We start from the raw sequence: 23,305 nt of genomic DNA, 5'->3' as shown, positions 1-23,305 counted from the left end.
TTATTTAACAAAAAAATCTTTTTATATGGAAAACATGATAATTCATAGGCTTGAATACTATATAGCATAGGAATTGGAGTGTACTCTTGGGACCAGTAAGAATATTAGATCAGAAATATAAAGTTAATTATTAATAAAAATCTAAATGCTTTTTTTAATTAGGTAAAAAAATTTACACCTCATTAAGAAATCAGAGATTTGACTCTCCCCATTTATATTGGATTTTTCTGCTGGTATGTTTTTGAGATCTTTCTATGTGTTGGATTTGTTTGGTTGATTTGTTATATGATTCTGACTATATTGTAATTTTCTTCATAATAAAATGTTTAGTTTGAACTGATATAATAATATTTGTAATTTTCTCTCACAAAAAATGAAAAAAAAAAACTTCCCCCCCCCCAAAATATTATTTGACTTAAATTTAACACTTAGTTCTTATTGTTTCAATTTGAACGACTTGGTCTCTACACTTTAAGTTAGATTTTAATTCGGTCCTTTGGTCCAATTAACTGTGAATTTTTTCTTTGTGTACAACTTAAAAGGCTAACACATATTATAAAATCATTAATTTTACCGTTCAATTTGGACAAAAACACTAAATTGATTTTGAATTTAAAGTGTTAGGATTAAATTGGTCAAATTAAATAATAAAAACTAAATTAAAATTTGAATCACTATAAAAGTAAAAAGTGTAATTTTTCTTAAAACTATGTACTTGGATTTAATGTTGTCAATCACCCTGGAAAGAAAATGAGATCTCTAGAGGAAGGAGAGATGTTTATAATTGCTTTAACAATAGAATCAAGGAAATCGCGTGCTTACTAACTATAGAAAAATTATTCGAGTTGCGTCCCATTACCTAGAGTGACAAATTTGATGTGATAAAAGTGGAGTGAAATGAAATAGAAGTGAAAAAATAATAATTAGTATGCATTTGGTGAAAAAGAAAATTTTGTAAGAAAGTTATTATAGTTTTCTAGTTTCATGAGAGAAAGATTTAAAAAGAAAAAAAAAAAAAAGACTAATTACATTTGTAAGCACTGTAATTTGTCTCCTCTATTAATTTAATTCTTGTAATTTTGATTGAATCTATTCTACGATTGAATTTTTTTCATATTGTATCATTTTACTTCAATTGATAGCATCCATTTTAGAAATTGGGGTGAAAATAGTATGTAAATATTTATGTAACTCTCTTCAAAGTAATTCTTTTCTGAATAAATTATTTTGTCTTTTATTTTTGTTTAATTTTTTAATAGATATTATCAATTAGATAAAATTGACATAATATAAAAAATTAAATATAAAATTAATATAATTAGAACTATAAAAATTAAATTAATATAAAAAGCAAATCACAGGTACCATAAATATAATTTTACAAAAAAATGAATACATTCAAATTCAATAAATTCAAACTCCAATGGGAATGGCATATTCTTTGACTTTTGTAAAGAGCATTAATAATATCTTCAGACATTTCAAATTGAAAAAATAAAAAATAAAAAAATAGCACCGTGAGCCTGAGGGTGGAAAGCATATTATAGCAACGTGAGTTTATTACGGATTTTGATAATTTGGATCGTTCAATATTTAAAATTCATCAATTACTTTATTTTTATAATTATGTTGATCAGATATTGATAATTACTTGATCAGATTATATTTGTATCAATAATTTATTTTTAAAATCATATTTACCAGTGACACAAATGTGATTTGATCAATATAATTTTTTATAAAGATAAAATATTTGACAAGTCCTACATATGGAACAGTTTAAATTATTAATGTGAGTTCCGTGATGGATCTACAAAAATCCAACAGTACCCTCTAATTTTATGTGGATTGGGGAGAAGTCATCCTCTCTATGGATAGCTTTATGGTTAAAATATAGTCAATAGTAGGGGTGTTCGTGGTTCGATTGCGGTCAAAGAATCTCTAATTTGTCATCTGTCCGCCGGGTTGGTAGATTAGAAAAAATCAATCCGGATTCGTTCGTTGGATTAGTGATTGCGGATTGATACGAATCGGTTTGGCGATTTAAACTTTTACAAATTTTGAATATAATACAACAATTTGTCAATATATATTTTTTGTTAGATAACAATCCAACTCAATATAATCAAAAGATCATCAAGTAAATTATCAAATATCAATAATAAATACATATAAAAAAAACCTTACATTATCAAAGTTATTTCATTACTTTTTTTTACTCAAAAACTATTTCATTTGATTTTTTAAAAAAATGACAAAATTAAGTCTTATATTTTCCACACAAAAATATCAAATATCAACACTTGTCATTTGATAAAAGGATTTTTAAATAGAAAACAGATTGAAAACATTACAGAATATGTAAATTCTTTTTCAATTGAAAAAACAAATAAAATATCTAAACAAATTAAGAACACAAAATCTTATAAATTACTAGGGGTGCTAGCGGTTTGGTGGTTCGGTTACGGCTAAAGAAATCTCAAATCCGTCATCCGTCTAAAACTATGCAGATTAAAAAAAATCAATCCCCAGTTGTTTGCTCGTCATCACGCATCCATCCAAAATGCAGCAGATCAGATCGGTTCAGTTCAATCAATTTAAACAGATCAAAATATCTAATGAACATATTGAACAATTCAAATTGCCGAAATAAGTTCCGTGACAAGGATTGGGGAGAAGCCATCCTATCTGTGGATAGCTTTATGGTTAAAATATAGTCAATACATGAAAATAATTGAATTTGAGTTGTGACAAAAATAAAAAAAATAAAGCCCAAATTAAGAGAGAGATGCTCAAAACAAAGATGCCCTATCTCTACCGACACTGAACGACTGTGGAAAGCATGTATCATGTCTGTCTATAGATTTGTTTATCTTTATTTGGATAAATTGTATTTTTTTTAAAGTTAAAAAATAATACAGTTAATCTCACACTTGATATAATTGTTAAGGCTAAATCAAATTTAAATGGTAGATATACACTAAAATAAATAAAAATAAATATATATTTTAATTAAAAATAGATGGCAATACAATTTTTTATTTATGCCATGTAAAGCTTTCTTAATTTTTTCTCCTCTTTTTTGTTTTGTTTTGTTTTGTTTTGTTGATGGTTTCGTAGTCAGTATTGCTTATTTTTGGTTTTCCAGAGATATGCCTCTGTACTAGTTTGTTATGTATTAGAACCTTAAAAAATATATAATGTAATTATGTTAATAGTGTGAAACTAATCATATTTTTTCTAAATTTCAGGAGAGATAAGTCTAATTTATTTATTTATTTCAACATCAACTTCACAGCGTGAGGGAAAATTAATAATCTTTTTGTTTGGGCGAAAACCATTTTCTGAAAAATATTTTTATATTTTTTGATGTTTAGTATAATGAAAAACGAAAATCACAAAATTTTTTTTTTATAGTCAACAAAAACAAGCGTATTTGGACAAAAAAATGTTTCCTAACTAAAATCTAACCAATGTCACCACACTACCACCACCACTCTCACCACTACATGGCCACGCTACCATCGCGATCGCCATCGCCATCGCCATCGCCATAGCCATAGCCATTATCGCCCCAAATATCAAAGACATCAAGGTAATAAAGTAACTCAATATAATCGGGTCATACTGGTGATACACTTTACTATATAATTAAGTAATACAACTAAGATTGATATTAGAGACAAATTGTTTTTTTAATTACTAAGTTAACAAATATTACAAACAATATTGTCAAAAGAGCTCAAAAACTAAACTACAATTTATACATTTAAGTTAACCACAGTTCCACATATTTATCAGGGTTGCCTTCGTTCTAGAAAATTCCTCGTCACCTAATATAAAACGCCATGAGTTTGAAATACCCAATAGAACATACACACACCTCTCACTGCAACATTTTCTTAATTTAGTGATACTTGAAAGTGCCACAAAACTATTCTTCTAATGACATTTTTTAATCTTGTGGCTTTTTAAACAAGTGCCATTTATACCCGTGCCACGATAGATACTAGTGGCACCTCAGTCACACTTGCAAGTGTCACTACACCATCATGGCTAAAGAATTTTAATGACACTTTAATGTCATGATAAACACTATTTGTGATACTATCAAGTGCCATTCAAAAAAGATTTAGTAGCATTTCAGTGACACTTGTAAGTGTCATTACACCATCAAGGCTAAAGATTTTCAGTGACACTTTAATGTTATGATAAACACTACTCATGACGCTATCAAATGCCATTAAAGAAGACTTGCAATCTAAAAAATGTCACTATATGGATTTTTAATGACGCTTGTTATGCCACAATTGATATTTATAACAACTTCATAAATGCCACTAAATTCAATTCATTTGTGCCATTAAATGGATATAAGTGCCATTAGAACTTATTTCAGTGACACTTTGCAAAGCTACTATCACTACTACAAAATGTCACTTATATGTTCTTTTCATTGACACTTTTAAAAGCTACAACTAAGCATGTGTAAATACGTGTAAAAATTGAATCGATTTTATAAACAATTGAATATTAATTGCCACATCCTATATTATTTTGACATCCATTCATCCCGTAATATTTTCATAATAATAAATAAATATTACCACCATAGGATCATCACATCAAAAAAAAAAAAAATCAATCAATCAAACCACAATCAATTATTTATTATTGAAATATAAATTTATTTATATTGCAATAAAAATCCCTTGTCAAAATTATAAAATATTCTAGCACACTAACAAAGTTAAAGCAAAAAACATTTAAAAGAAAATTATTCCAACCATAAATTCTAAAAAGCCATAGTGATATCCATCTTCCGGATAGACAAATTATCAAAACAAAATTAGTTCCCAAATTCTCAACCTCACTTATATAAATATTCTGAGCTAGCATCCATAACTTGTGAAATCTGCATCCAAAAGATAAATTTATAAAGGTAATTGAAACTATATTAAGTTAATATAAATTTGTTAATGAAATTAGTATTTATGAAAGAAATATACCACAAATGGAGCAGGCCAAGCAACATGAGCTCCAATAGCTTGTCCAACTGTTTTGACAAGTCCATATTATTGGATTAAGCTCTCATTAGGTTTAACTGGAACTTGAACATGTACCTCCCAATAGTCAGGTCCTAGTTCTTCCCATTTTACTTCTTTAGATGCGCCTATGTATCACGACCCCAAATCGCCCCTAGTAGTTTGGTGCCGTGATGGCCAGTAATCCGAGATTACTGAAGGCCAACTTTCAAAAGTTTAACACAATCAGAGTATAATAAACGGGGCTCACGAATGCGGAAGAAATAAATCAAAATACAAGTGGTCTGTAAGAGCAGTGCATAGATCAAATGTAGTGGCATACATCTTTACAACTTGAATACAACAAGGTAAAATACGTATTACATCTTGATCAAAAGGCTTCTCGAGCCGACATATACAAAATACAGTGAATACAAGCCAAGAAGCATGATTTTCAAGATTCGCCGACATAAAAGAAATGACATCGCCGACGTGAATACAAAACAAAGCCGACAAAAACCATGGATCCAAAACAAGCTTTCGAAAACACATTCTAGGCGTCGCCGATGTCCTGCTCATCACCTACATATATATAGAGAGGGTGAGCTTGGATACTCAGTGAATGGTACTAGTAATAAAGGTTTTGCATGAATATAGCCGAAGTCTTTTCCAAACAAAACATGCCAAGATCATACGAATATTAGCCGAGATCCTTACGGAGCAAAACACATCAAAACTTTATCAAAACAAGGGATGAACCGTATTCATCTATCAAAGTCTTACAAGTCTCAAGGGATGCTTACTGGCATCGGCAAAACACAAATCAAGCTTTCCGAACAAACAAGTCCACGCGGTAAACCGTCAGTGGCAAAACAAAGACTGCACGAACCGTAATTGATTAGTCAAAGGTACTGCGAAAGATTATAGTCCTCCAGCACAAGGGACTTGTGTTACTTAAGCTCGTAGCTCCTTTTAACACGATGGTCTTGTGTTACTTAGGCCCGTAGCCCGCTTTAACATGATAGTCTTTCCAAGAAATGACCGTATCCTTTTATACTTAGTGCTGTGAAAGTTTAGAGTCCTCCAGAACAAGGGACTTTTCAAGGATGACATCAAAACAAGCTTATACTTGATACATCAAAACAGAGCTATTCATTCATGCTTAACAAATACTTTCGTCAAAACAAAGCAAAGCAAGATTTATCAAAACAGCATAATATAGCTTTATTAAAAATACCACTCACATAGATCTCCTCAGTGTAGGCTCAAAGCAAAGATCAAGGACCTACAATCACATGGCAATCACATTCTCAAAACAAGCTTTATGTGCATGCAAATGATTCCGGCATTCTCACCAGATCCAAGTCAATGACAAAGCAAAACATGCTGGGAGTTTAACACTGCTCCCGTCTCATGAAAACACACTGGGTACCAACCAGGTCTTTGCCGAGGTCCTACACCTCCTTGCCGAGGTGTGGTCCCGATGGCCTCATTCAAAAGCAAAGTCGGGAAAACCTGGGTTTCCCTTTGAAGAACATGAAGAATATGATGAACATGATCATGAGGGAGATGAATGCAAGATCATAACTTGTTACAAAAATCTGAGATTTCATGCCATGAGTTCAAAACATGGACCTGGGTACCCGTACAAGAAGGTCATGCAAGAGCAAACACAAAAACATGATTCTGGTTCCAAACTTTCGGATCAAAATGAGACTTTTCTTCAAGAACACATGAATACTCTTTTTCTCTTCCAAAACCAACTTCAAATCGATGCATGACATGCAAAACAAATCCGATCATGCAATGCAGCTAGATGATCAATAACAACAACCAAAGTAGATCAAGATTCTAACCTCAAAACTTTAATCCAACGGTTTAAACCTCGAAGATCAAGCTTGGAAGATCTATTCTCACTCAAGAACTTCTCCTCCTTTCTCTAGAGCTTCTCTCTCTAAAGGTAAAGATTTGAGACAAAATGATTTGTTTCTGGGTCTGCCGGCTGTCTTAACAATCAGCTCGGACACGTGGCGCTACCGGGTTGGTTCAACTCAAAAGGTGATTGATTGATAAGACAAGTCTATGACAAAGCGTATGCAGCAAGCTAAGGCAAGACACATCGGCAAGTAATGGCATCGGCTAAAGTCAAAGCTTCGGCAACAGGGTAACAAGGACATCGGCTAGGGAGGACGACATTTGACTAAGCTGTGCCACACCTTGGCCGGGGTGTGCCATACCTCGGTCTAGGCCATACCTGCCCAAGGACAAGGATTACTAACTGCAAAACATCTCGGCAAACATGCCCGAGGTGAAGATGGGGGTCGATCAAGTGGTTCCAAAACTGTTCTAAATACAAAGGTTCAAAGGTGAACTAAACTCAAGATGACCTCGGCTACACGCCGAGGAAGGAACAAAATCATGCAAGCAACACTTAATCAAAACAAGGCAAGGCAAAACTTACAAAACAACATAACAAGACAAGAACCATGCATAAATGTATGCAAGTATGACAAGAGTAAGGTGAGGGTTGCTACAGTCTACCCCCCTTAAAGAAGTTTGGTCCCCAAACTTAAATTACCTTACTGTATAAACAACTCTGGATAACGGATTCTCACATCCTCTTCCTTTTCCCACGTGGCTTCTGTGCCATAATGCTCCTTCCATTCGACCTTTACCATTGGTATCGATTTGTTTCTGAACTGCCTCACTTGTCTGTCAATAATCCTCATTGGCTTCTCCTCGTAGCCCAAATCCTCATTAACCGTAATCCCAGAATGATCAATTATATGTAGTGGATCTCGGATATACTTCCTCAACATCGAAACATGAAACACATTGTGGACTTGGCTTAAATCTGGCGGCAAAGCAAGTCTGTAGGCAACGGGGTTAATTCTCTCAAGAATTTCAAATGGTCCAATATACTGAGGTGCTAATTTACCTTTCTTTCCGAATCGGGAAACTCCTGTCATCGGCGAGATCCTCAAAAATACATGATCCCTAACCTCGAATTCTAGCTCTCTTCTCCTCTGGTCGGCATAACTCTTCTGTCGACTCTGCGCAGTTCTAATCCTCTACTGAATGAGCTTAATCTTTTCGGTCGTTCCTTGAACTAACTCGGGGCCAATTATAGCTGTATCTCCCACCTCGGTCCAACATATCGGCAACCTGCACTCCCTTCCATACAAAGCTTCATACGGCGCCATTCTGATGTTGGCTTGATAACTGTTGTTGTATGCGAATTCTACTAATGGCAGATGCGATTCCTAACTTCCCTTGAAATCCAATACACACATTCTGAGCATATCCTCAAGTGTCTGAATAGTTTTTTCCGTTTGCCCATCAGTCTGGGGGTGAAAAGCTGTGCTAAACCTCAACTCAGTCCCCAAGGCTCTTTGCAGGCTTTGCCAAAATCTAGAAACGAATTTCGAATCTCGGTCTGATACAATGGACACCGGCACACCATGAAGTCTAATAATCTCATTCATGTACAGTTCGGCAAGTCGGTCGGCATTGAACGTAGTTTTAACTGGCAAGAAGTGTGCTGACTTAGTTAACCTGTCAACGATAACCCAAATTGAATCCATACCTCTCTGCGTCCTCGGCAAACCCACCACAAAATCCATGGAGATGTGTTCCCATTTCCACTCAGGAATTGGCAATGGTTGTAGGAGTCCTGCTGGTCTCTGGTGTTCTGCCTTCACTTGCTGACAACACAGACATTGGAATACGAACTCAGCTATCTCTCTTTTCATATTTGGCCACCAGAAGGTCCGCTACACATCTTGATACATCTTGGTGCTTCCTGGATGAACGGCAAATTTGGAGTTGTGGGCTTCTTGCAAAATCTTCCTTTTTAACTCTGGGATGTCGGCCACACATAACCTTCCTTCGAACTTAAGCACTTGATTTTCGATGGTGTATCCTGATCTCGGCTTTGTGACCATCTCCTCGGCTACTTTCTTGAAGAATTTATCCTCCATCTGTCTTGTCTTTACCTCATCAACAATAGTTGGCTCCACTGCTATCATGGTCAAACACGCCAAATTTCCTTCTGACTTCCTGCTCAAAGCATCGGCCACACTGTTAGCTTTACCTGGGTGATATTGAATTTGCATATCATAGTTTTTCAACAACTCAAGCCACCTTCTCTGTCTCAAATTCAATTTCTTCTGAGTGAATAGGTACTTTAAACTCTTATGATCTGTAAAAACCTGACAAGAAGCTCCATACAAATATTGACGCCAAATCTTTAAAGCAAATACGACGGCTGCTAGCTCCAAATCATGGGTAGGATAGTTCTTCTCATGTGGCTTTAACTGACGAGATGCATATGCTATGACTTTACCCTTTTGCATCAATACACAACCCAAACCCTTACGCGATGCATCACTATAGATATGAAATTCTTCATTACCTGATGGAAGTACGAGTACTGGTGCTGTAACTAACCTCGTCTTCAGTTCCTGGAAAGCTGACTCCTGATCTTTAGTCCATTCGTACAGTGTTCCCTTCTTAGTCAATTGCGTCAATGGAATTGCAATCCTTGAGAAATCCTTCACAAACTTCTTGTAATAACCTGCCAAACCTAGAAAACTACGAATCTCAGACACATTAGCCGGCCTCGGCCAATTTACTACGGCTTCAATTTTGTTAGGATCAACTGAGATACCCTCTTCACTAATCACATGACCCAAGAATGAGATAGTAGGAAGCCAAAACTCGCACTTGTTAAACTTAGCATACAATTTCCGGTCTCTCAAAATCTGTAAGGCAAGTCTCAAATGATTTTCATGTTCAGCTTTACTCTTGGAATAGATCAATATATCATCAATGAAGACAACTACAAACTCATCTAAGTATGGCTTGAAGACTCTGTTCATTAAATCCATAAATGCAGTAGGGGTATTGGTCACTCCAAAAGGCATTACTAAAAACTCGTAGTGGCCATATCTTGTCCGAAAAGCAGTCCTCTCAACATCTTCGGCTTTAACTTTAAGCTGGTGGTAACCAGACCTAAGGTCAATCTTAGAAAAGACTTGGGCTCCTTGTAATTGGTCAAGCAAATCATCAATCCTAGGTAATGGGTACTTGTTCTTAATGGTGACCTTATTAAGTTCTCTGTAATCGATACAAAGACGGAGTGTGCCATCATTTTTCTTAACAAATAAAACAGGTGCTCCCCATGGTGAAGTGCTCGGACTAATAAATCCCTTATCTAACAGTTCTTGTAATTGCAGTTTCAATTCCCTAAGTTCAGCTGGGGCCATCCTGTAGGGTGTTTTGGAGATCTGCTGGGTTCCCGGCATGATATCAATAGTAAACTCTATCTCTCTATCGGCTAAATGGCCAGGCAATTTGTTCGGGAAGACGTCGGGGAATTCATTAACAACTGGGATGTCGGCTAAATTAACATTTCCATTCTGATCACCCAGTATACTACACAAGTAGCCTCAACACCCTTTTTGAATTAACTTATAGGCCTTAATGGACGAAATCAAGTAAGGCGGGGGCACTATCCCTTTACCGTGGAAGATAACCTCGGCTAGGTTTGGGGGTTTCAATGTGACACTTTTCGAAACACAATTAATAGATGCATGATTTGCGACTAACCAATCCATTCCCAGTATAACATCAAAATGAGTCATGTCCAGAGGCATTAAATCTACTAACAGTTCAACATTCTCAATCACAACAACACATGCTCTATAAATGGATACAACAATCATAGATCTCCCCGATGGAGTGGACACAGATAATACATAATCAAGGGGCTCTAGTTCTCTATTAATTTTCTCGGCAAACTTAGTAGATATAAACGAATGCGTAGAATCCGAATCCATCAACACATAGGCATCTTGGGAGCAAATTAGAAGTATACCTGACACCACTGCCTCAGCATTCTGAGTGTCCCCTGGTACTAGCGCAAATACTCTGCCCTATCTCATCTGTCCTTTTCCAACATTACCCTTCTGGACGGAACCCGAGGTATTCTTACCTTTCTTGTTGTTATCAGCCTTTGTCTTAGGGCAATCTTTCACATAATGACCAACTTCGCCACATTCATAACAAGCTCCAGACGTCCGACGACAGACCCAGAAATGTTGCTTCCCACAATCCGAACACGTCGGTTTAGCATTACCTTCCTGCCTTAGGTTACCAGCACTGCCCATGTTCGTCTTCTTCTTGGTGCCCGGCTGTGCTCGGCGATTGTCATAGTTCAGTCTCTTTCGCTGGTTCTCCCCCGAGCTCTGGTATCGATTCAGATTAGCTTCGGCCTGAATGGCTTTGTCCAACACTTCGGCGTAAGTCGGCATATTGTGCAAGTTAACCCGGTCTTGAATCGGTCCGCGAAGCCCACTCTCGAACTTCCTGGCCTTCATGTATTCATCGTTGGCCATGTGAGGTGCAAACCTCGCCAATTCAGTAAAAGCACGGTCGTATTCTGCCACTGTTCGGTTGCCTTGCGTCAAAGTCTGAAATTCGGTAGCTTTGCGGTTTCGAACACTTAGGGGAAAGTGTTTGTTGTAGAACAACTCTAAGAATCGGGTCCAGGTCAGATCTGGATTGCTTTCTCGAACCATCATCCACCATCTGCGGGCGTCATCATCTAATGTGAATGCTGCCAATGTCACTTTCTGAGCGTCAGTGCAAGGAAAGATCTCGAACAACTTTTCCATCTCCAAAACCCATGCCTCAGCCTTCATTGGCTTTATACCCCCAGAGAATCTTGGTGGCTTCATTTTCTTGAACTCCCTGATCAAAGCTATCGTGCCATCCCCATATAAGGCTAGCTGTGGACCAAACCTTCAACTAATCTTTCCAGTCTGTCCAATCTGTCTTCGGGCTGATCCCGGCCAATTGGAGGTCTACCTCTCCTCATGATGCTATGAGCATGCAAAGTGTGACTTTAAAACAAATAAGCAAATAACCACGTAGGCAAGTAACAAATAGGTATGTCAAGACAATGCACACCTCGTTTAAATAGCAAGCACCATGATGTAATCCTAACATCTTTCTAAGGGAAATCCTATGCTCTTTTAGGACTCAAAGTGTGTGAATAACGTATACTGAGGAACTTGTGCTCTGATACCATTCTATCACGACCCCAAACCGCCCCTAGTAGTTTGGTGCCGTGATGGCCAGTAATCCGAGATTACCGAAGGCCAATTTTCAAAAGTTTAACACAATCAGAGTATAATAAACGGGGCTCACGAATGCGGAAGAAATAAATCAAAATACAAGTGGTCCGTAAGAGCAGTGCATAGATCAAATGTAGTGGCATACATCTTTACAACTTGAATACAACAAGGTAAAATACGTATTACATCTTGATCAAAAGGCTTCTCGAGCCGACATATACAAAATACAGTGAATACAAGCCAAGAAGCATGATTTTCAAGATTCGCCGACATAAAAGAAATGACATCGCCGACGTGAATACAAAACAAAGCCGACAAAAACCATGGATCCAAAACAAGCTTTCGAAAACACATTCTAGGCGTCGCCGACGTCCTGCTCATCACCTACATATATATAGAGAGGGTGAGCTTGGATACTCAATGAATGGTACTAGTAATAAAGGTTTTGCATGAATATAGCCAAAGTCTTTTCCAAACAAAACATGCCAAGATCATACGAATATTAGCCGAGATCCTTACAGAGCAAAACACATCAAAACTTTATCAAAACAAGGGATGAACCGTATTCATCTATCAAAGTCTTACAAGTCTCAAGGGATGCTTACTGGCATCGGCAAAACACAAATCAAGCTTTCCGAACAAACAAGTCCACGTGGTAAACCGTCAGTGGCAAAACAAAGACTGCACGATCCGTAATCGATTAGTCAAAGGTACTGCGAAAGATTATAGTCCTCCAGCACAAGGGACTTGTGTTACTTAAGCCCGTAGCTCCTTTTAACACGATGGTCTTGTGTTACTTAGGCCCGTAGCCCGCTTTAACATGATAGTCTTTCCAAGAAAGGACCGTATCCTTTTATACTTAGTGCTGCGAAAGTTTAGAGTCCTCCAGCACAAGGGACTTTTCAAGGATGACATCAAAACAAGCTTATACTTGATACATCAAAACAGAGCTATTCATTCATGCTTAACAAATACTTTCGTCAAAACAAAGCAAAGCAAGATTTATTAAAACAACATAATATAGCTTTATTAAAAATACCACTCACATAGATCTCCTCGGTGTAGGCTCAAAGAAAAGATCAAGGACCTACAATCACATGGCAATCACATTCTCAAAACAAGCTTTATGTGCATGCAAATGATTCCGGCATTCTCACTAGATCCAAGTCAATGACAAAGCAAAACATGCTGGGAGTTTAACACTGCTCCCGTCTCATGAAAACACACTGGGTACCAACCAGGTCTTTACCGAGGTCCTACACCTCCTTGCCGAGGTGTGGTCCTGATGGCCTCATTCAAAAGCAAAGTCGGGAAAACCTGGGTTTCCCTTTGAAGAACATGAAGAATATGATGAACATGATCATGAGGGAGATGAATGCAAGATCATAACTTGTTACAAAAATCTGAGATTTCATGCCATGAGTTCAAAACATGGACCTCGGTACCCGTACAAGAAGGTCATGCAAGAGCAAACACAAAAACATGGTTCTGGTTCCAAACTTTCGGATCAAAATGAGACTTTTCTTCAAGAACACATGAATACTCTTTTTCTCTTCCAAAACCAACTTCAAATCGATGCATGACATGCAAAACAAATCCGATCATGCAATGCAGCTAGATGATCAATAACAACAACCAAAGTAGATCAAGATTCTAACCTCAAAACTCGAATCCAATGGTTCAAACCTCGAAGATCAAGCTTGGAAGATCTATTCTCACTCAAGAACTTCTCCTCCTTTCTCTAGAGCTTCTCTCTCTAAATGCAAAGATTTGAGACAAAATGATTTGTTTCTGGGTCTGCCGGCTGTCTTAACAATCAGCTCAGACACGTGGCGCTACCGGGTTGGTTCAACTCAAAAGATGATTGATTGATAAGACAAGTCTATGATAAAGCATATGCAGCAAGCTAAGGCAAGACACATCAGCAAGTAATGACATCGGCTAAAGTCAAAGCTTCGGCAACAGGGTAACAAGGACATCGGCTAGGGAGGACGACATTTGACTAAGCTGTGCCACACCTTGGCCGGGGTGTGCCACACCTCGGTCTAGGCCATACCTGCCCAAGGACAAGGATTACTAACTGCAAAACATCTCGACAAACATGCCCGAGGTGAAGATGGGGGTCGATCAAGTGGTTCCAAAACTGTTCTAAGTACAAAGGTTCAGAGGTGAACTAAACTCAAGATGACCTCGGCTACATGCCGAGGAAGGAACAAAATCATGCAAGCAACACTTAATCAAAACAAGGCAAGGCAAGGCAAAACTTACAAAACAACATAACAAGACAAGAACCATGCATGAATGTATGCAAGTATGACAAGAGTAAGGTGAGGGTTGCTACACTTTGCCTTTAAGTACTCCGATTGCAACTATTTCTGTTAGCCTAATGATACTTTTTAGATCAACTATATCTCCTACCTGTAAATCAAGATTTAACTACTTAAGTAATTATATAGTTACAATTAATAAATAATATTTAAAAAATAAACTAGTATAGAGTGCCAGAGTGAAGATGATTATAACTGAAAGTGATATGCATTTCTCTTGTAGATAAGTAAGCCAAATGATTTAATCACTTAATTGGTTCACCACACTACAACAAATTATATAAAAGTAACAACCGTAAGTTTTTCGACCATATCAAACAATAGCTTAAAAAATCAATAACAACCAAAGGCACCAATCAACAACAATCAAAACCATGCCCATTATCAATATCAGGATCCCCTAACCTTAACAATGTAGATCAAATGTAATTGTGAAAAATGACAATCAACTAATTACTTTCAAGCAATATTTTGAGAGAATCAGAAAGAGCCCATGCGGTAATAAATAATGGAGAGATGTCTTGTTAAAGCTTCACAAGAACATAAAAATAAAAAATTTTAAAAAAGCACAAGCTTCATTATGTCATGATTTTGACTCTGTAGCACATTTTGTTCAGATTTAAACAATGGAATTTAGGTCTGCAATATTCATTCCTTGGTTAATTGTAAGACAAGTTTTGTATACTATTATAAAATAAAGCTGGAAGTAATGTGATATTTATGATTAGCTCTTAGTGGGTACCTAAGTAAGAGAGGCATTTTGTATTGATGACAAGGGCCATGCTTGATGTCGAGCTGCCATGTCAAGAGGACTAGAAGCTGTTGTGACCTAACCAAATTTGAACTAATTAATTTTACAAACACATACACATAGATATATGTATGTATACATATGTGTAGGAAAACATTAATAAGTTATAAATTCTATTAAAAAAATTACCTGGTTATATGTGTTTGTCAGGTTATTCGTAGCATGCTGAACATGGGAAACTTTAGACCTTAGCTCCGAATTTTCAGCTTCCATAGCATTCATTGTTGTGTCTTGGTTTGCTTTATGACCAGATGTATCTCTCCATAAATTAGATGGGGAGACACTTAATCCATACATGTGAACTCATCCATGTTTTTCTTTACGCATCACTTGTCCAAATCATTTGATAAATTTGCATTTAAAGTTGTCCTCTCATTCATTTCATCCTATAAGGTTGCAATAAACATAACTTAATATATACATTTCAATCACTCAACACTATAATGTGGGAATTTTAACTAATCTACAAGTTCAAATGGGCAGATAATTATTTGGTACATACTATCATTGCTTTCATTGCCTCAGCGGTTCCAGTCTCCTTTGTATAACATACTTTAAACATGTGAGCACGTGTTGGAGAGTGTCCCAACTTATTCTCCAACAAAATAATATATTCCAAAATATAAATTATATCATTCTGTCACATCATGTATATATTATTATATTAAATATACAACATGAAAAGATTAATTAACCTGCTCCTTTCGAACACGTGAAATTTTTTTTGTTCCAGTAGTATGATTATATTTTCGCTCTGCACGACTTGCTTTGTTTTTATCACTTTGTGCCTAAAATTACAAATGCATAAATTAATGGTGCCCAAACTATAGCAAGTAAAAGAACATATAATGATCAGATCAAATATACCTTTACTTCTTCGATGACCCAATACTTAATAAGGTGTTCCCACTGATCAGCATATACTCTACTATCTTTATAATGCTTTTGTTGGTCAAAACTCAAGTGGTTTTTATAATAATTTTTCTTTATGTTTGTCTTCCAGTCTTTTAACTTTTTATTGGAGCACTTCATAACCCAAGTCCTAGCATGACTTGGAAGATCAAACTTTGACTGAAAAGAGAGAGAGAAAGAGCGAGAGAGAGAGAGAAAGAGAGAAGAATAAAATAATAGAAAATTAATCTTTCTACATACAAGATTAAAAATACAAAAAAATTATAAAGAGTGTTGTTTTAATCATATTACTCATGTTTACTATTTTTAACGTGTGATCTTTGCATAATATTATGTCATTTACCTGTATAAGTGCCCATATGTGATCTTTGTAATGTTTTGGGATTTTATGCCAATTCTTGTAAGTGAGTGGTGCATTTTTCCCACCACGCACAATAGTTCTAATGAATGATGATAACTTTGTTGCCAATTTGTCATCAGGTTGGCCAAGTTTGTTCCAATTGACTATTAGGTGCTCATTATCTCGAGTACCCCAAATATTACGCATTTGAGTGGGACCTCTAGTTTTCTTTTGTCTACTAGCATCATCTAGTTAAATAAATAAATAAATAAACAAATAAATAAATAATACTAATAAAGTATATATGAAGAAATAATGTGACATTTTTATAAGGTTTGAACTTGCATACCTGCATCATTATTGGGCTGACTAGAGTTTGGCTGAATCTCAGATGGAGTTGACTCACTAAACTCATCAACATTGCCTGAGTGAAACTGAAGATATGGGTCTATAGGCTTTTTGCTTTACAGATGAATCCTAGTATGATTCAAGCAAAATAGACAAGTCCAATTGTAAACTTAGAATGATCCAAATAAATTATTTGCAAATGAACAAAATACTTGAATAAAATTAACAAAGAAAAATTGTGTATTTACCTTTATTGTGTTGCTATCTTGATAGTGACTAAATGTAACATATAGTGAATAAATATTTTGTAGCCACATATGAAAATGACTTAGTCAAATTAAAAATGCATTATTCATTCTTCAAACAATCAATTAAATTAACAAAAACAATGATAAAGAAAGAGAGGGAAAGGAAACTATAGAATTGCTTTCAAATATAAATAACTAGCAATATTCAACAAGTTTAACAGTCACATAAGATCTAATTCTTTCTCATCTCCATCGCCATGAACATCGTTGTCTCTTAACATATGAGAAAGTGGTGCATCTACAATAGCAGCAGACATGTCTGTCCTAAACAAATGAAAATTATTGTCCTTATCACCACTTTGTGTATTGTATATAACACTCTGCAAGTATGCCTCCACATCGTCCATCATATCATAAAAATCTCTCAGATTTATCTTGATAGCAACTTGCCAATCTTTGTGTTTGAGGTCTTCTACATACATTACATGTTCTGCTTGAGAAGCCAACACAAAAGGCTCAGCATCTTTCATTAATTATGCAAAGTTGACTAGTGTGCAATCTTTATCTTGTCTTTTTCCTAATTGTGACACCCATTCACCTTTAAATAACACAACCCTCTTCCCAAACAAATAATCTAACTCAATTATTTTTGTTAACACACCATAAAATGTAACATCTCCAGAGACAGGATTTCCATCTCTACCACTTGCAAAGCTTTGTATTTTTGCCGTGACAATAACCCCATTATTTTGAGGTTTTCTTTTTCGCTCGATCTCCTTAGTATGGAACCTAAAACCATTTATCAAGTATCGCTTATATTTTGTGAAAATTCTATTTGGACCACGAGCCAATCATCTAAGCTCTTCAATTATTTGACTATCCCCTGCATTATGCAATTCGTTAACTTATTTTCAGACAATTGACAACCTAACTTCTGTAAGTGTGGAATGAAATTGAAGTTAATATCAAGTCAAATTTTACGGAACTTCAAAACACTAATTACACGTTTATCAATGGCCATTTCACGAAGACGTGGATTTTGTATAGCAATAAGTCTACAGTGTTTTCTGTGTGCCATAAAAAAGATTTGTGAGTGTGTGGAAAAGTATGTAAAATAATAATAATAATAATAATAATAATAATAATAATAATAACAATAATAATAATTGATTACAGATGTGGAGTGTCTTACTCAATAAATTTGTTGACTGTCTCACAATTAAATAGCACATATTGATGTGCCTTTTCTTTTGTGCCATCATCCATTGTGTCTATCATGCCCTTACCATGGATGTAATGCACACCTGCGAGATTGCTCTTAGCCCAAAACGCTATCCTTGTTATAACAATATGCACACCTCCTAGACTGCTCTTGTCCCTAAGGTTTAAGTTTTTTTTTAGTGAAAACTCTGTTTGATCATGCAAGTAAAAATGGGCATTTTTTTTAGGTAGCATTCTTATATAGAATTGAAATGAATGACTTATTTTGGAAGTACAATGGAGTCTATTTTATTCCATTTAGAGATTACCATTTTCCTATTGCTTAAAAACTCCTATTTTTGTTCTTTAGGTTATGAGATTTCTTGAAAACACACAAGGAAAACACTTCTATAAGAGAAGATAGTCTACAATTGCATCAGACACTAGGAAATTTGACAAACACAAATACACATTTGACCCGACACACTTAACTAGATATACCACTTATACAACAAACACACTAGACACCTATCACTTAAGACCCATAATATTGCTCTTCCTGACACACACCTGAAGCAACCTTTTACTCACTTCTTGTGCTGTGTCTCAATGTTACCAACACAAGAGGATCCCAATGTCCTTTGGACATTTGGACTAGTACATAGCAGCAAAACCAAAAGCAACAAAGACCATGACTCCTCCTCTGCTTCACAGCAGCAAATTAGCAAAACACCAAACTAGCAAACACAACAAATCAATAGCAAATTTACTGCATCACAGTAGCAAAACAACTCACAACTGCAATTAGCTAAACAAAACATCAGCAAAACAAATCTCCTTTGCACACAACTCCATCTCAAACCATGACATCTCCTTTGTTTCACCCACACAGTCCAAGTAGAGCACTATAAGCAGTGCACCCAGACCCATCAGAGGTACTATAAGCAGCTTCTAACTTGTTGAATGTTGAAGACAAACTTCTCCACCTCATACCCTTGCCCAATAAAGTGTGCTTTCATCCGAAGGGCCACTCTAATTTTAATTAACTCATAGAGATCATAACTCTAAATATACTGTAAAATTATTAATCCCTGGAAGATCAATCTTAGTTCAGTGCTTAAATTAGAGTGGAATTAATGTTCACAAATTACTGAAGTATACATGTAATGAGTTAATTATTGGATATTTTTATAGTAAATCTAATAGTAAAAGTTATGTCTTTCCTTCGCATTGCATGCATTCTTGTATCATTGCTAATTGATTCACTAATATTCTTCAAATTATTCCTAATATTTTCGCAACTAGACAAAGCTATGTTGACTTATTGACTTGATCATGCCCCATGCCCTTTAACTAATTATCACCCTTCTCAATCATCAGCTGAATAAACCCAGATTTTTAAACTGCATGTTCTTTATTTCATTAATTAAAAGGAATAGTTAGAGATGAAGAAATCAGTCAAACGTCATAAATAGATGTATAACAAATTTGTTACTGAGCCATTATGTACAACCTAACCCCTTGAATATGCTCTAAGCTATTCTATTAGTAACTACCTAATTTGATACACACCAAAAGGTTAGCCAACTTTTGTTGTGAAAAGTAGGTGTGGTTGAGTAATAAACGCTCCTACCAACTATCTATATAAGCAAAATTTTAATGCACGATATAAAAGATTAGTACCAAACAATTACGTGCCCAAACCTTGCAAGTCCTCACAGCTCCCTGCTTTTTTTACAACTTTCTCTTCTTTTTTTTTTTCCCTTCCCCTATTGAGGAACCTCTTCAAAGGTAGGGCCATTAAAGGATTGCCCAGAATGTTCAAATTTGCAATTACCCTTGACAATTGCACTACCCATGCAAGTTAGAAAGCCCCCTCTCAACTCCATTACACTGTTAAAAGTGTCATAGTGGCGAACGGGCCAATGCACATTGGTTCCCTAGTTTTGAGACATTAGTATTAAATTGATAGATACAAAGTACAATAGTTACCCAAAAAAAAAAAAAAAAATTAAAAACATGGACTATGTAGCGAGTACATCAAAACCATAATTAAACAATGACAGAAAAATGTCTAGTATTATCCATGGAGCAGTGTTGATGTAACTGGCTTGTCTATGTGATCTAACTGAGTAATTTGTACTAAAAAAAAATCATAGCAAAAAAATGCAAAAACCCACTAAAGCATTTAAACAAACACCGGTAAAACATTATATAAAATCACAACATAAATGCAATAATAGTAAATTACAACTAACCTTTTATATTAAAAGATGAAAATTAATAAATTCATGAGTTAAAAGTTTAGATTTTCAGATTGTATCAAGTTTTATGCCTAAAACAAGAATATCATAAATAAGTGACAAAGATAGAGGTATTGTGTGTCATTGATGAGAGTGAGAAAGAGAGAAAGAATACCTAATGAACTCTAATCACAGAAGATGAAAACACAGCAAATTTGTGGTGTAGATGGTAAATAAGGATGCCATGAAAGATAAAGAATGATAAACCCTTGCTTCATGATTTGGTTCCCACCTCTTTGACCTGCGAAAATCAAATTTGCTATGCTAATTTCAGAATTGTTAGACTTCTGCCTCTGTCTCTATCTCGATCTGCTCTACCGATTTTGCTTCATCAAATTTGCTTTGTTTCCTTCAGTTTCGTTCTTTCCTTTGTTGTATAATATAAATGCAACCTGGTGGAGAATGAGTTTGTTAATATTTTAAATAAAAAAATAAATATTAATTTTGGTCCTTATATTTTTTATTAAATCAATTGTAACCTATAATTTTTAATTTTGTATCAATTTAGTCTAATTAATAATACCGTTGGTATTTTTGATGAAAAATTATCACCGAATTTGTTGAGGTTAACTCAACAAGTTGAGTAAATTTATTATTTTACCTCTAAACAAATGACATATGTCACTTATATGCATATTTGTCATTAAAAATTGCTAACAATTAAGGCTAATTACAGTATTAGTCCCTCTATTTTGCCTATTATGTCAGTTTAGTCTTTGTAATTTCAATTAAATCGATTTTAACCTTGAATTTTTTATTTTGTCTCAAATTGATCCAATTGATAGCATTTTTTTTTTAATACCAAATGCAACCTGTGATCGATTTATGAGTAAAACAAAATACTTGATCAATTCAGTGACTTAACCTTAACCAATCTTTTTTTTTGATCAACTAACCTTAACCAATCTAATGAAAAATTTCTATTAAAGACCCTAAAGTTGTTATCAATTCGACTAAATTAACGTAAAATCTAAAATTAAGTATCAAAAGTGAGTCAATTAAAACTATATGGAAGAACAAAATGAAAAGATTATTGATGTGATTTACCCAACAATTATAAGCAATTGAGATAAATCCGTAAATTCAGAAACAAAATCGAGTTAATTGAAACTACAGGGACTAAAATTCAAGAAACTTTATCATTGTACAAGAGATCAATTTGAAATTTTATTTTTTCTGTTAAGTCATATAAAGCCATTGATCAGTTTTGTACATGTGGCAAATACAGTTAAAAAAAATGTTATATTGTGTTTAATTAATTTATTTTTATTTATTTTGTGCATTTTAAAAATTTTGAAAATATATTGGCATTTTTTATTTTTTCAAAAATGCCATTAGATAGCTTGGAAGGTTTGGCTTAGTGGCATTTCTCAAAATGCTATAAAATATTTGTTTATAACACTTTATACCTAATCCCATAAAAAACAACTTCCACCTACCTAGTTTAGTGGTATCTGTTGATAAATGTCACTAAAACAATTTATTGTTTCATTCTTTTATAAAATGCCATAAAATTGAGGAGACATTTCTTTATTGAAATGTCACTAGAGCCTTATATGTTTATGGTTCTGTGGCATTTTTCTAAAATGTGTCATAAAATATTATTTTTGTGGCATTTTCTAAAAATATGCCACTAGTGTAGTGCCACTAAAGTGTGTTTTTGTTGTAGTGTCTACTTTCTATGATCCAAATAAACCGAAAGATATGATAAGTATGATACAATTAAAAACATAGAATGTAGTAACACAACAATAATGTTTTACTAAGTTATTAATTAACCTGAATATCTAGCTCCAAAGAGACGATTTCTCCCAACCACAAGGACTGAAAATGTATTATTCAAAACTTTCCATTTTGCTGATTTGCAGACCTTGTCACCGATGCCCACACAAGTTATATATCGGGTAGTGCTATTAGTGGTTCTCAAAAGAGACAGTCAAATACAGGGATATACACCTTGAATGTGCCAAAGTATTGTGGACCTGTTGGAAAATATGATTTTATGGTGATTTTAGTGTGAAGTTAAAGTGGGTCCCAACTACCGGTTGAGGTGAGATTAAGTGGGTCTAGATTCTTTATAGCAAGATCTTTACATCACAAGAAGAATGACCAAAAACCATTAAGAACTGAATGAGAAATTATCTAATAAAGTTGGTCTCATGAATGAGGTATTGAGAATGGTATGTAACCACCTATCCCAAATTAATTGTAAAGGAAAGTATTTATAGGTATTTAAATCTCAAGTTTTTTATAAGGGCATGAGCTTTTTGAGACATCCAAATTTTCCAAAGGAATGAAGTTATGGATGCTGCAAGGATGGGTTTGCGCCAAGAATATAGTCCAAGTTGGTTAAGCAAAAAATGTTACATACAGGCGCGTCACCCACCCATCTAGACCGGGTCCTAATCCGTGGATTGTGGGGCTTGGATCTTGGACTTGAGCTTGAGGCTTGAGGCTTGAGGCTTGGGGCTTGAGGCTTGCTGGAATGGATTAGGTTTAGGCTGGGCTAGGCTGGGTTGGTGGCCCACCAACCTAATCTTTTTGGGCTAGGTCAGATTGATGGTTGCTGATACAGATACACACATGTGTATATATAATGTGTGACCTCTACACTGAATGATGGGTTTTACTCCATCAGTTTTGTAGAAATGAA

The 23,305-nt window shown here is 35.1% G+C and overlaps 1 long non-coding RNA gene across 3 annotated transcripts; it reads right to left on the bottom strand.

The window, feature by feature from the left end:
* Positions 1–4,667: 4,667 nt before the first annotated feature.
* LOC114296152 (uncharacterized) lies at positions 4,668–21,076 on the bottom strand. 3 transcript variants are annotated; one of them, XR_014342195.1, is made up of 7 exons: positions 20,768–21,076; positions 16,903–17,030; positions 15,997–16,089; positions 15,431–15,687; positions 15,233–15,319; positions 5,010–5,056; positions 4,668–4,915 (listed from the first exon to the last, which is right to left on the bottom strand). It is a non-coding gene; the product is annotated as an uncharacterized LOC114296152 (long non-coding RNA). The 3 variants fall into 3 exon arrangements; XR_014342196.1 differs by having other exon boundaries at positions 15,804–16,089; positions 20,768–21,041; XR_014342197.1 differs by lacking the exon at positions 15,997–16,089 and having other exon boundaries at positions 20,768–21,047.
* Between the last annotated feature and the right edge of the window lie 2,229 nt (positions 21,077–23,305).

The sequence above is a fragment of the Camellia sinensis genome, chromosome 10, assembly GCF_055761805.1.
Source record: "Camellia sinensis isolate YWXY chromosome 10, ASM5576180v1, whole genome shotgun sequence".
In the NCBI taxonomy this organism is placed as follows: domain Eukaryota; kingdom Viridiplantae; phylum Streptophyta; class Magnoliopsida; order Ericales; family Theaceae; genus Camellia; species Camellia sinensis.
Note: the sequence above shows the minus strand (reverse complement) of the source record. Positions and strands in the feature narration are given on the sequence as shown.